We start from the raw sequence: 14,746 nt of genomic DNA, 5'->3' as shown, positions 1-14,746 counted from the left end.
AGTTTTTAAGAGAAAAATATTTTAAAGCGCGAAATAAATTGCACAACATCGAATAGTAAAAAAAAAAAAAAAATACCGAAATAACGTGTAATCGTTAAGAACAACCTCCATTACAAACATAGTATCTGATTGAACAAGTAGCTAATACACAAACATTATTTTCTATGTATGATTTCAGTTATGTACAGCCAGCGATTACAATTTCAGAGTACCGTTGCTTGATGTTAACGGGACTATCCTGCAATAAAACATGTATGAATTTCCACTAAATACATTAAGATATTTAATTAGTTTTCACTTCAACATGAAATATTTGAATATTAAATTGTATGTGTACTTTTAAAATGAAACGTCTTGTTATACGTTTTTCATTTGTTCAATTTTGTCATTAGCTTTGTGACGTACGAACATTCAAACCTCATAAAACTACTCTTAAATTTCAAATGAATAGAAACATAAAAACGATACAAATTTGTTTAGAATTAGTTCGGTATATGATTTGCTAATTCTAATTATTTGAAAAACAAAGTTTATCAACGACACGTTTTCATACTAAAATAGTTTTTGCTTATTCTGATGAATTCCAGGCAAATTATCTAATGTGGTACCGAACTTATTGGTCTTTTTATCTAATGTGATACCGAACTTATTGATCATTTTATCTAATCTGGTACCGAACTTATTGGTCTTTTTATCTAATGTGGTACCGAACTGATTGGTCTTTTTATCTAATGTGATACCGAACTTATTGGTCATTTTATCTAATGTGGTACCGAACTTATTGGTCATTTTATCTAATGTGGTACCGAACTTATTGGTCTTTTTATCTAATGTGGTACCGAACTTATTGGTCTTTTTATCTAATGTGATACTGAACTTATTGGTCTTTCTATCTAATGTGGTACCGAACTTATTGTCTTTTTATCTAATGTGGTACTGAACTTATTGGTCTTTTTATCTAATGTGGTACCGAACTTATTGGTCATTTTATCTAATGTGGTACCGAACTTATTGGTCTTTTTATCTAATGTGGTACTGAACTTATTGGTCTTTTTATCTAATGTGGTACCGAACTTATTGGTCTTTTTTATATAACGTGGTACCGAACTTATTGGTAATTTTATCTAATGTGGTACTGAACTTATTGGTCTTTTTATCTAATGTGGTATCTTTTTGGTCATTTTATCTAATGTGGTACCGAACTTATTGGTCTTTTTATCTAATGTGGTACCGAACTTATTGATCATTTTATCTAATGTGGTACCGAACTTATTGGTCTTTTTATCTAATGTGGAACCGAACTTATTGGTCTGTGGTACCGAACTTATTGGTTATTTTATCTAATGTGGTACCGAACTTATTAGTCATTTTATCTAATGTGGTATCGAACTTATTGGTCTTTTTATCTAATGTGGTACTGAACTTATTGGTCATTTTATCTAATGTGGTACCGAACTTATTGGTCTTTTTATCTAATGTGGTACCGAACTTATTGGTCTTTTATCTAATGTGGTACCGAACTTATTGGTCTTTTTATCTAATGTGGTACCGAACTTATTAGTCATTTTATCTAATGTGGTATCGAACTTATTGGTCTTTTTATCTAATGTGGTACCGAACTTATTGGTCATTTTATCTAATGTGGTACTGAACTTATTGGTCTTTTTATCTAATGTGGTACCGAACTTATTGGTCTTTCTATCTAATGTGGTACCGAACTTATTGTCTTTTTATCTAATGTGATACCGAACTTATTGGTCTTTTTATCTAATGTGGTACCGAACTTATTAGTCATTTTATCTAATGTGGTACCGAACTTATTGGTCATTTTATCTAATGTGGTACCGAACTTATTGGTCTTTTTATCTAATGTGGTACCGAACTTATTGGTCTTTTATCTAATGTGGTACCGAACTTATTGGTCTTTTTATCTAATGTGGTACCGAACTTATTGGTCTTTTTATCTAATGTGGTACCGAACTTATTGGTCTTTCTATCTAATGTGGTACCGAACTTATTGTCTTTTTATCTAATGTGGTACCGAACTTATTGTCTTTTATCTAATGTGGTACCGAACTTATTGGTCTTTTATCTAATGTGGTACCGAACTTATTGGTCTTTTTATCTAATGTGGTACCGAACTTATTGGTCTTTTTATCTAATGTGATACTGAACTTATTGGTCTTTTTATCTAATGTGGTACCGAACTTATTGGTTATTTTATCTAATGTGGTACCGAACTTATTGTCTTTTTATCTAATGTGGTACCGAACTTATTGGTCTTTTATCTAATGTGGTACCGAACTTATTGGTCTTTTTATCTAATGTGGTACCGAACTTATTGGTCTTTCTATCTAATGTGGTACCGAACTTATTGTCTTTTTATCTAATGTGGTACCGAACTTATTGGTCTTTTTATCTAATGTGATACCGAACTTATTGATTATTTTATCTAATGTGGTACCGAACTTATTGGTCATTTTATCTAATGTGGTACCGAACTTATTGGCCTTTTTATCTAATGTGGTACCGAACTTATTGGTCTTTTTATCTAATGTGATACCGAACTTATTGATTATTTTATCTAATGTGGTACCGAACTTATTGGTCATTTTATCTAATGTGGTACCGAACTTATTGGTCATTTTATCTAATGTGGTACCGAACTTATTGGTGTTTTTATTTAATGTGGTACCGAATTTATTTGTGTGTTTTTTTTTTCTAATTTTTTAGGGATGAAGTGAAATCAAGTGTCATCGCCACATAAAGATGCGTTTGTTCCAAAGTTTCTGGCTTTATGGAATATCAAAAATAGTTTCTTCTTCAAAATGTTCAAGTGCACTAAACTCGTTTGATTTGTATTTAAATAAAACAAATTAAGACTTACCTTTGGCGATCAAACACAGCTACTAAAGGGTACGAGCTTCCGTTCCAATGACAATGTGTACTTCGCCTTACTGAAAATCACTCCGTAGCCGCTGTAACTATTGGCGGGAGCTGTCTGATGTCTTAGCCTCAGACTCGTAATTCTATTGGAAGTTCGCGTTCAGTTAGAATTTATAGTGCTTTGAAGATGCCGTCCTGCTTTTGTTTCGATAGGGCCAACAATTAAAGTCAACTGTGAATAATTCATACTACTAATGTATCAGCAAAGGCGTATATTTATGTTAGGCCTCACAGAAGAACAGGCCCATAGCTTTTACCACGGTTATCTGACTGGTAACACCTATCATTAATATTGCATGGGATATAAATACGTCATTTCGGATAATCCCTGAACCTTCGAGAAATTTTCTATGAGAAGATTACGCTAGTGTATGTATTGACAACCGCCTACTGGAATTTTACATTCACTGTAGCTATTGAAACAAAGCTGTCTCTTCTAACATGTTAGAATGGGCTGCACCGATAGCAGCATGGCTGAGGGCGAAAACACAACATTATGATAATAACTTCAACTAAGATATTTTGAATATTCCAATTAATTTTTTCTGTAATTTTTGTTGCACAATAACATGTTCGAAGCACGTATAAAAACACTGAGCAACAGGCATCAATTTGAACGTTTCGAACATGAGGTTTTTCATTAATTTACATTGAGAGAGAGAAATTAATTGAAATCATTACTTCTGTTTGTATAAATATGTATAGAAGATACTATGACTCCGCTAGGGGATATTTGATTTGATGTTAGAGAATTGTTCAATAAACCCTGACGAGGCTCAGGATATTACTATCGGGTGACTTTCCATTACATCACACATGTTTACACTTGTTAATCTCTATATGGGCGTCTGGTTAGCAGGCGGAGGCAGCTTAACTCATTGACTTTCATTAGTTTCGTTTCTGTGCAATTCTTCATCAAATCGATTTAATCAAGATTAAATGCACTTGGTAATACATTCAAGTGAGATTTCTGCAATGAAGAATGTTATTTAATGCACTATTTATTAAAGAACTATGATTTCGGAAAAAGACGATAAGAAAATAAATGCAACAATGTTATTTTAGGTCTGGTGTTATTGCACTTTAGTGGGGTTATAACTTTGCATAATCATTATACTAAAATGCATATTCTGCGGGCGATGACGAGACTGGTGACGTTACAATTCAATGATCGTCTACTTTAATTGTATGTCACATAACCGTGGATCATCCAAAACATCCCATTTTCCATATTTTCAAATATTCAGTTAATTGTTTTATTTATTTAAAACAATAAAAAGATAAATAAAAAATGAAAAGATGAAGCAAAGAAATAACTCGTTTGAAAAGTTTATTTTTTAAGGAAATCACCAATACATTTATGTAAGTTACGCTAAAAATGTATGTATTTTTGCAAAGCATGTTATGCAAGGTCAAAACAAAATAACTATTTCCTTTTATTGCCTTATCAAAGACATTGATGGGGTGCTAAGTGATCGGTAACTGAGCTTCAAGTTGGTAGTTGGGAACTGTTCGAACAGTTTCAAAATTTATTAACAGAGAGATCAATATCGTTGATACTACTAGATAAAAAAGTTTTTGGAAAGAAAACTGAAAATTGATATCTTCCAGCTAAACCTATCAAATCTACAAAGTGATGTGGACTAATTTGTCTTAAAGTTGGATTGCTATTCTTATTTTAATATCTATTAAGAAAATAATTATCTTTATCAAATGTTATTTTAAATATTAAGTGACATACTTTACAGAAACATTATGTGAAACCTTTTTTTCCAAAATAACTATTACGTCTCACTTACAAATATTTGTGACACCAATGAGTTTAGTTATTGACACATGATAAAATTGAGGTATATAGATCAAATGATTTTTTTTCTTCGAGGTAAAATCTACATCGATTGAAAAAATATATGGTGATATGTTTGTAAGTTGTTTATTAAAGCCTCCGTCTACATTTTCACATCTCGTAGTTGTTAATAAGGTCAGACCTAAAATTCAGGTCTATAGTTTATGTCAATTATTGTTTTACTCAGTTGTCAAATTACTCAAATACAGATGAATGTAATGTGATCCTCATGCCCTGTCTGTCTCATAAGGACAGGTAATTATGTCTCACGTGAGTTGACGCTGGGAATTTAATCGTTCGCGCCTGTGAGAAATATTTTTACCGTCCCCGACCGACATACCAAACAATAACCGTGTAACAAGCACAAAGCTGAACATTTATATGAAATATCTTTATTCTTACAAAATGATTGAAAACTGATGAGCATCATGGAATTTAAATGAAATAACCTTAGGATTTAAGATGGCTCATTGTCGAGACTACAAGAGATTTTCATTTAATGTTTACAAATATATCTATATATATATGTGTGTTGTGTGTGTGTGTGTGTGTGTGTGTGTGTGTGTGTGAGGGTGTATGTGTGTGTGCACGACAACTTTTCAAACGCAGTTTCGATCATTATTTGACTTTATTCTATCAAACTCTAAATTTATTACAATTGCTTTTCATTTCTTGTAGGGATTTCTGAAACTCGTCTCGATTATTCTTGTGTTGTTTCATAATATGTTATTTTTGATGATATAGTCTTACAGTTATCCGCATATCCCACGAAAACCTTCGTGCGCACATCTTTCATACATCGTCCTGACACACGTACCAATAACTATGCGATTGTATCGGACATCTTGTGCGGTTTGGTAAAATGGTTGACAAATATTACGTATTGAACAATCAAGACTTTTAGTTATGACTAAATAGCGATCATAGGCGAATTACATATTTATCAGCGATTACAAGGGAAAATTTAATTAGACAGTATTCGAAAAGAAGCACTGGACCCTCCAGTAACAAAAAACACTGGACCCTCCAGTAACAAAAAACACTGTATAAAAACACTGGACCATCCAGTAATAAAAAACACTGGACCATCCAGTAATAAAAAACACTGGACCCTCCAGTAACAAAAAACACTGGACCCTCCAGTAACAAAAAACACTGTATAAAAACAATGGACCATCCAGTTATAAAAAACACTGGACCATCCAGTAATAAAAGACACTGGACCCTCCAGTAACAAAAGACACTGGACCCTCCAGTAATAAAAAACACTGGACCCTCCAGTAATAAAAAAACAATGGACCCTCCAGTAATAAAAAACACTGGACCCTCCAGTAACAAAAAACACTGGACCCTCCAGTAACAAAAAACACTGTATAAAAACACTGGACCATCCAGTTATAAAAAACACTGGACCATCCAGTTATAAAAAACACTGGACCATCCAGTAATAAAAGACACTGGACCCTCCAGTAACAAAAAACAATGGACCCTCCAGTAATAAAAAACAATGGACCCTCCAGTAATAAAAAACACTGGACCCTCCAGTAACAAAAAACACTGGACCCTCCAGTAACAAAAAACACTGGACCATCCAGTAATAAGTCTTTTTTGTGAATAGTTTATAGTAAATGTTTACATGTGACAGGTCTGGATCCGTACCTGCTTGATCTCATGTATAAGAAACACAATTACTTAAAACTTCCCAAGGTATATTTTGTTTGTTTATAAAATGATGGGAAAATGAGAGAAATACAGAAGGAATTAAAATGAAATTTTCTTTCTGACGGTATGCTATTTTGTATAACTCTTTGTCGAAACAAAAGGAGACGTCCATTTAATGTTTACATAAAGAATGCATATGTATAAATAAACCTGTAATGGGTATCGGTACGCTAAGACTGGTGACGTCAGTAAACAACACACTGAATTACTAGTTTATATTACAATTATGTTTATACCTGATAAACCTACATTTGTCTAAACTATCGATACAAATAGTTTAATCAGGAAATATTCTTAGCTGTACTCTTACATATTTAGAAAACATGGAAATTCTATCCCATACTTATCCATAAGTCATTCCTAAATTTATATCAACGACGATAGAACCACACAACTTGCGCATATTTGTGCGATAGCTAACTTTGTCCAGTTTTGCTGTCCTTCACACATCGTATATACATGTACATCGTGTGCACATCATATAACGTTGTGCGATCCAACAACTTTATATATCTATGTGCAATATGTATTTATATATGTTTGATTATCTAATATGTTTTTTTTCTGCTATTGAGAATGTAACATTATTTTGTTTGTTTAAGATTTGCACGACAGGTGCTGTCGATGAAAGAGAAGACATTTATCATCCTTGGATACTTGATCTTACTAACCTTTTAAAGGATCTTTGTGGATTTTCCTTACTTCATATTTTATACTCGTTTAATTTAATGTAAGGTTAAATTGCTATTTTGTTGGCATGTCGGTATTTTCATCTTTTAGGAAATGAAAAGTGCTTCTAAAAAGACATTAATCAACTTATCTAGGGTTGAAAATACATCCCATATGACATGCATTCTTTGATTTAAAGAAATTTCGCCTGTCAGTAACAGATAATACCATGATATAATCAATATGTCATTATTTTTTATACCTGCTAAAGTTACTATTGAAGATCATGCACTTGTCTAGGGGATTTGATTATGGGACATTACGACATTGCATTCCTCATAAAAAGTGGAAATTGTCGAACCATTTTCTAAGACTTACAGACCTTATTTCATTGTAATTTTTAACGTATTTTTTTGACATGGTTTGAATATGATTATCCTCTGTACGTCATTTTTTATTCTGAGAAAGCAGATTAATTGCTGTATAAGATACGAATATGTTATGAATTGCAATACTCCAATGATTAATGTCAATACATTATAGGAATACTGGAAATAGAAATCTATCCGAACTAGGTCAGACCAAATCAACACGAAAAGGGGTAATCTATGTTAACGTGAGTGATGGAGAACTTAACGACGAGGGAAACTGAAAACAAAAACTGGGCAGGAAACACCTTCAAATTACCACTAGGACAAAGGGAAATCAACGAGAGGAGGACCTGAATGTCAACACGTGTAAAGGTGAAACTAAAAATAAATAAAGGAAGTGATGAATTCAAAATCAACTCATCTAAAGGGAGATAACGCAAATCCAAAGATACACTGGGAAGAAAGGAACTCAAAAATCGGTAAGAAGAAGGGAGGGACCACTTTGTATCACAGGAATCTTTAATTCCTAGCAAAATCAACAAGAGAAAGGAGAGAAACTTGAAATCTACGAGAAAATATGACAGGTAAAATTAGCATCGCTAAGAGAAGAACTCAATATCGACACAAGAAAGGGTGCAACTCAAAATAATGACGAGGAAGGAGACAGTTAAAAACAACGACAACGACAGAATCAAAATCAAAACATATGAGCGAAATCCAAAATCAACGTGGATGGAGATACGAAATATCAACAAAATACAGATAGAATCCCAAATTCAACGGAGTGTGGCAGAAATTCAAGAACCAGAGATTAACAAAAATATATCATATTAACCCGAATGCGGTTAGAACTGACTACTAGCACGACTGAAGATGGAATTAAAAATGAATTATGGAGTACTGTGAACATGTAATGAATAAGGGGACGGGGATTTCAAAATAAGAACGAGTAGAGGAGGAACTCATGATGGATACGGACACACGGGGAAACTATCAATGCAAGGGAAACAGAAATTAATAATCATAATAAACAACCTGAGGAATTGAGAAACTGAAAATCAAAACAACAGTGAGTGAAACTTAAAATCAAAAACCAATGACAGACGAACTCAAAACAATCACGGGAGGAGGAGAAATTCAAAATCATTCCAAATATGGAAAGACACGAAATCAAGATGGCGCACTTAAAAAATCTAAAAAATAACAAAAGAAATGGCGAATCAAAATAAAAGGAAGAGAGTAACTCTAAATCATATCAATAAAAAGAGGAAATGAAAACCAACATGAGCATGGAACTCGCAGTTAAAACAACAAATACGAATTTCCTAACCAACACGAGGAATGGCGAACATTACAATGACTACGAAGAAAGGTTTAAAGCGACGAAAAGGAGAAACGACCGCATTACAAGATGTACGTCGACATCAGGAAAATACCACCGTAAACACGCGTTAATGTATTCGTGTGTACCTGAGCACTCCCATACTCTCTTATCAACAGCCTGTCGTGATTTTGTAGTAAATTCCGAATTAAACTATTGAACTAACATATAAACCCATTATCTCACCAAACCTACAAAAGTGTGGTATTCGTAGTTGTGCTTAATTATTCGAATAAATTTTTGATGTCCCGGCAGCATGACGTTTCCAATCTTGGAGCAGAGCTTCTACAAATAGCCCCTCTCTTTGCCTCTGCTTAATCATGTCCTGCCAAGTGCAGACTTAATGGACATCCGTCAGAACCCTCCTGTAATGTTACTTTTAGTAAGACATATGGCTGTAGGAGAGTGATAACTATCTGAGATACAAACAATTTTCCTTAGAATGGAAAATCTCGTGAAGCAGTTGTAGATAGAAACCTGTATATAATTCAACCAATGGTTTCACAAAATGTTCTTGTTTTCGTGGTTTGATAATTGTTGTACAGGTCTAATGTTTCTAAATGTTTTACATCTAGGTTTGTTACGTGTCCTATTTTCAGCATGGATTTAAATTTCAGTCATGAATTGTAAATAAAAGAGTGTAATTTATGCAAAAAATATTTAAATGTGACGTATGTTGTCAGTCAAAAGGGCAATGAACTAAGAAAACACATAAATGCACATCAAACTGATTATTTACGACATCTGCACGTAAACAACCATATTCATTAATATACAGTTGACAAATTTAATATATATGTATATAAGCTATAGTCATCCTATAAGCTTTCCTCGCCTCTACCATGTATATAGCATCAATATATGGCCTTTTTTTAATGAACAAAGAGTTAAAGTCGCTAGTTCTAGTCGGTCCTTACTTTCTTTCATTATTCTATTTTCCCACTCCATATATGGATCTATGATCTAATTGTTTCCATATGTAATCCGTCAGATAGTGATCCATGAAAACACGTATATAGGGTATCACTTTTTTCCCTATCAATTTGATTGAAGATGCTGCGATAAAAAATATCGATAAGAAAGAAAAGGAAGAGGTCGAGATTTTGGGATCGGTTTCTATTGTGCATTGAAAACACCGAACACGTTTTTAGTTATGTTATTCTGACGATTAATCAATGTTTATACATTATATACAGAAAGTCTTCATAGAACATTAACACACAAATCGATATTTGAGATACCTCTAGCATTCATCCTGTCACTGATACCAGTTAAAGATGGCTTCACAAGTGACATCCCCAAACAAGCTTCCTTGTCTGAGTGAAGTCTGTGCGTACGTGTATCTGATGACAAATATTTGGTATGATATGTAAATTAATTAGATCACGAATATTTGTTCCTGCCCTAAAATTGTAAATGCACTATTTTGGTATTATTTCATAAGTTCAATCTATTCTCCGTTCTACAAAATGATATGATTAATATTGTGACGAAGTATAAAATATATATAGATCGTATTATGTATCATCCAAGGAGAAGGAATATATCTTTCTGTTTTTCTGCTGCTATTGTTCACTCCATACACACCCATTTTCATTTCGCAATGTCCTCATATGACCCTTGGTGTGGAACGAACGCTTACTATAACTAAACATCAGGAAAATACCAAGATTACACACATATTTTCACACATTCCGCATGCTGTTCATTGAATTCGCTCTTGTATTAACTCTGTATATTTTAATAGTGTTATATGATTTCCATGATTTTATTTGATAAAACCTCATATGGAATGAAAATAAGAATGCGCAAATAAAGCAACAAATTATAATAGAACAGATTATTCAAAAGACACAAAGTATTCTAATGGTATATTATCTGCAAAAGGGACAAACAATTAACGCCACATATTATGCATCACTTCTTGGGCAGTTATAAGAAAATCTTAAAATCAAGTGCCTCGGAAACCTCTAAAACTGATCTCGCTCTATCAGACTTTCACATATTTCCAAAATTTGAAAAGTTCATTTGCATTACCCATTTTCGGTCAGATGATGACGCCATACATGCAGTGAAGGGCTTTCTGAACGGTCAAGAAAATAGCTTCTTTAAGTGGCATATAGGTCTTTAAATATTGTTGGCAAAATCGTGTCACTGTTGGAATCAATTTAAACGTAGTGTGCAGATTGCGGCAATACTGGGGACTAAATGTCCACCAGGAGTTCCTTTAAGCTGCAATCTCGAAGGCTAAAAAAAGTACAGATAAATGAATAACGTCCTTCTAGATATGTTAAGTAATAACTGCAGATGAGTCCAAATGAGTCATTTACTTTGATGTCCCTGGAAATTGAAGCGATGTAAGTGATACACGGACACATTTTTATCATTTAGGACGTTAGCTGATTGTACTTCTTGCATAACAAGACTGTATTTACTGACAGTTTCAATGTAAACGATCTAGAGTACAGTGCAGAACTAGAATAAGATAAATCTCTGTGTTAAGATATATCTCCATAAGTTCAAAAATGTGTAAATCACAGGTGACCTATATGCGGTCCTATATTTAGAAAACATCACGAAGCATCAGGGCAGTAATCAATACGATACGTTTGGTACCTACTAAATATGGTCATATGATAAAGAATAAGACGGTGACGTTTAAGCAGGACAGTATCAACACCACTGCCAACCAAAAACATCAATGAACACATGAATAGCTTTGCCAATAAACCGAAAACCCTAATATTAAAATAACGATATTATACAGATGTTAATTCTTTTGAAAACTAAAACATAATGAACATGATTAGTAGGGACACTTATTTTCGAGTGTCTGCTTCCGCAACCTTAAACAATACAAATAGAACTATTCTACAGTACACATCAGGGATGGTAACAAGATCAAACCGATACGAAACGGTCATTCTGGGCGAAATATATATACTAATAGACTGCTTTAAGTAGATACACTTCAGCCATACGGTGACACGGGGTTGTTACTTGAGATTTAGGAAACCAATATGATTACTTTGACAGAAGTAATTTTATCACTGACAAGACTAGCCAGTCATTTAGACGCCAAACGCACCCCCCGGGAGACCCAGAAAGAAACTCGTTTATGTGTGGAGAGCAACACTCATGGGATCTGAACAGACAGCATACTGTCCACGTCTTAAATGTACTGCTGTGATAGTATGACGTCAAATTATTGTGATTTCTCTAGTGGCATTTTTTGAGGTTGATAATTCCAAATACAGATGAAATTAAATTCTTTCAGAAAAATATATGTAGATGATATTGTGACCTATTGTTTATTCATTTTGAGATATGATCTTAACAAAGAATTTATGACTGTTAAACAAGAGAACATTATCAGGGCCAAAAGCTGTTAGGTTATTGCAGACATGATAATAAAACATGTATATCACACTCAAAAGACATCCGTCTCGCACGATACATGCGTATTATTGTCAATATAGCGATTCTCATTTCGATAGGGATATGAAGTTGTGTATGACTTCGATGTGAAACAGTATATATTTATACCGAATTTTAAACTAAACGTTATTCAATGATCAATAGTATGGACCCTACCGGTATAACCAGCTGCTAGTATAAAACATATCAGAGACATCATTGAGTGCTTTTTAGATAAATGACCAGAGGTTAATGACTGACACTGGCATTTATTCACCAACATGGAAATACTAAACTGTCGGATATCTAATGACAGACATGCAAGAACCAGCCAAAGCAATTTCAAGGTAGATTTTTATTGTCAATGTTAACCTTTAGCAAGTTGTGTTAATACAACCATGGGATTAATGAAGAAAATAAAAAACGAACCTTTGATTCGATAATCGACATACCTGTAACACTGTAGATATTATATAGGATATAATCTTTGGCTGAAAAAGCAAACACAATAGGACAACCTACACTTTACAATAAGATCACGTTTTATATCACCGCAGCTTTTATAGAATATAGAAAAGCATCATATCCATGATTTACCCTCAACACGAACTTTTCTAGACGAGTGAAATTTCACAGACTAGTGAATGAACAAACACAACAATGCGTTGCATCGTGTTTGTCTAAATCAATTAATGTATCAATTAACGTTTCATTTGTTTCTCAGGCCTTTTACGTCGGTTATTCTAACGATGCAATATGAGTGCATGTGTTGAGTGCGTGTAGTTTTGAGAACTGTCGTATGAGCATCATTGAACGGAACTTATATAGATTTTTTCGAGCTTTTGTACGTCAGATGGACAAGTCAATCATCACAATAATACTTCAACCTACGGCATTTTACATCTATTTGCCTAGAATTCTCCTGATACGTTCACATTATAACACATATCAATATTAAACTTTCCTACATCAGCCATCTATCTCCTTTCTAAGACAAAATCAACATCAATAGTTTCCAACAAGCTGTATGATAACCGTAAGGGTTTCAATTTTTCTATTACGAATTTTTCATTTCTAGATAGCAAAAGACCTGCATCACCATCCTACATGTATGTTGTTCACATGTCTCAGTTGATTTGATACTCAATGGTCTGTTTCCTTCGATAGCAACACCCCAAACCTTTGATGTTTTTCATGTCATAGTTGATTCAATATCCAAAGATTTCTTTTGCTAAATGTCTGCAACTGACAGGAAAACCCATACTTTGTCAAATTTGAGTAAATACTTTGTTGACAAGTCGATATTTTCTTTGGTTTTTACACATCTATTTTGGTAACGCATATATTTCAATAGTGTCTATCATCACTGCAGAGCTTAAGAACGATGCCAATTGGTTTCCTAAGTCGTCTCCTAGACTTCAAAATCTAGCCCTTAGCATCACTGACGAATCCTAGCAGAATGAAACAGCTGTACGATGCAGTTTCTAACTCTAAATTTCTATTTAAATGTGTTATACGCTTGTGTGACTTTTAACAATTTTTAATCGTTTTTTATACTGATTGGTAGGTTTCTATACTGACTATGACTCCTTAAATTGTTGTCATGAAATACATCTATTTATAGAGACCGTCAAACTACAATTATTAATAGATAATAGATCACTCCAGTGACCGCTCAACCACAATCATCACTTTATTACTTCTAGAGGTCACACACCCGTAGTTATCACTTTTTTCCTTCTAGAGGTCACACACCCGTAGTTATCACTTTTTTCCTTCTAGAGGTCACACACACGTAGTTATCACTTTTTTCCTTCTAGAGGTCACACACCCGTAGTTATCACTTTTTTCCTTCTAGAGGTCACACACCCGTAGTTATCACTTTTTTCCTTCTAGAGGTCACACACCCGTAGTTATCACTTTTTTCCTTCTTTAGAGACACCTGTTCTATAATCGTAACCTTATTACCACTAACTATATCAATATAGGTGATTGCTGTATGTTCCTGTAACCAAACGAAGTGGCAAACGATTATAACATATGATATGTCAGTCATAAGCCAAAGTAGCTGTTTCATTTATAACGTACTATATGGCTATTGTCGATATGTGCTCTTTGGTGTTCTGTCCTTGTTGATGGCAGTTTTAAACCCGATTTAATCTTGTAAACTTGACCATTTCTTCGATTTGCTAGGACAAACAAATCACATACCCAATCAGAACAGGCATTGCCTTGTATTTTCTGGTGCTTTTTTGCTCACTTCATGATTGCATAGCCATGTCGTTATTCTCGTATTGTTTTAATTAATGTAAGAAGAATGGAGGAAACAAACCATTGATGGCGTTTCTCAATACCTCTAGAACAACGCGCTCATTACGAATTGATGTAGACAGT

This window comes from Ylistrum balloti, unplaced genomic scaffold (assembly GCF_031769215.1).
Source record: "Ylistrum balloti isolate Yb309-2 unplaced genomic scaffold, AGI_CSIRO_Ybal_v1 Utg369618, whole genome shotgun sequence".
In the NCBI taxonomy this organism is placed as follows: domain Eukaryota; kingdom Metazoa; phylum Mollusca; class Bivalvia; order Pectinida; family Pectinidae; genus Ylistrum; species Ylistrum balloti.
This window is presented reverse-complemented; position numbering follows the sequence as displayed.